The sequence below is a fragment of the Octopus bimaculoides genome, chromosome 2, assembly GCF_001194135.2.
Source record: "Octopus bimaculoides isolate UCB-OBI-ISO-001 chromosome 2, ASM119413v2, whole genome shotgun sequence".
NCBI lineage: Eukaryota > Metazoa > Mollusca > Cephalopoda > Octopoda > Octopodidae > Octopus > Octopus bimaculoides.
Genome location: NC_068982.1, coordinates 85823529 through 85824931, shown reverse-complemented (window position 1 = coordinate 85824931; position 1403 = coordinate 85823529).

Sequence of the window (1403 nt, the reverse complement as noted above, 5' to 3'; positions counted from 1 at the left end):
TTAATGGATGGTGTTGTCATCAATGGAGGAATGTGGTCGTCCAGGAATAGGAGCAGTTTCCACTGATGTCTGATGACATTTGAACTGATGATGCCATCGTATGATAGTGTATCGTCACCATAAACTTCTTTTATATCATCGAAAGTCTCTTTTGGTATACGACCTTTCAAGTATAAGAACTAGATCACTGATCTACATTCAACTGCCTGGATTATGACACATTAGTCCATTTCAGCAGCTGTAAGAGACAGATGAATACTTGTGGAAAGCTACAATTTACTATGTGATATATAGAGATCTGCACAAGTTCCATTTCATGCACTAACCAGAAGTGGGTCAGGGGAAATCTTTAATGAATACTTCTTGTTGAATTTATCCTTAAGTACACATTGTCCAGGTGTACTTGCACAGAGTTTGCATGTTGTATGCATATAAGTCATAGAATGGGGGAATGATTCATCTCCAATCCTGTTTGGGTACACGATGTTGATAAGCCACAGAAGTGACAAAACAACAATGTCCTTCACGCCTAGATGGAATTAGAGGTGAGTTATCTCGTCTGTCCATGACTTTCAGAGAGTATTCTATATATATATATATATATATATATATATATACACATACATATATAAACATACATACATACATATGCACACACACACACACACACACACATACATACATACATACAACATACCTGTAAGTGAGTGGGTGTGAAACTATTTATAACCTTAGCAAACAGTTTCTCTATTTATATTCTCTAGGTACTTTGCTTGGTCAGTTACCATGCGTTTCATCAAGTGTTTGTGTGTATATAAAAATGTGTATGTATATGTATTTATAAATGTGTGCATGAGTGTCAGTGTATGCATATATAATGCACATATCCCACTACTTTATCATGTGTATCTATATCTATCTCTCTTTCTCTTTATATATATATATATATATATATCAAATATTAGTTATAGAATAAAAACTCTGGGTTAACGACTCAACATATCACACCCCGTCAATGAACATATATAAGATATACAACATAATCTGTCAGACATAAGGAATAAGAAGATATAACGTAAGAAAAATAGCGTAAGAAGAAATAATGAATAAAAAGAATAAGAAATATATAAGAAGTAAGATGCAAGAAATAGAACATATAGTATAAAATTTTATACACAAATATATTGTTTCAACCGATAACATACAAATGAAAAAAACTGAGTTAACGGTTTAATACAATACACGTAAATATCATTTCATAGAAGTTAAAATTAATACGAATAAAAGGAATAAAAATTTCAAATATTTAATATAATATAAGTCGATATAAAATAAAGTAAAATAAAATAAAGTAAAATAAAATAAAATAAAATAAAGAAATGAGGTACCATAAAGTAGTCCAT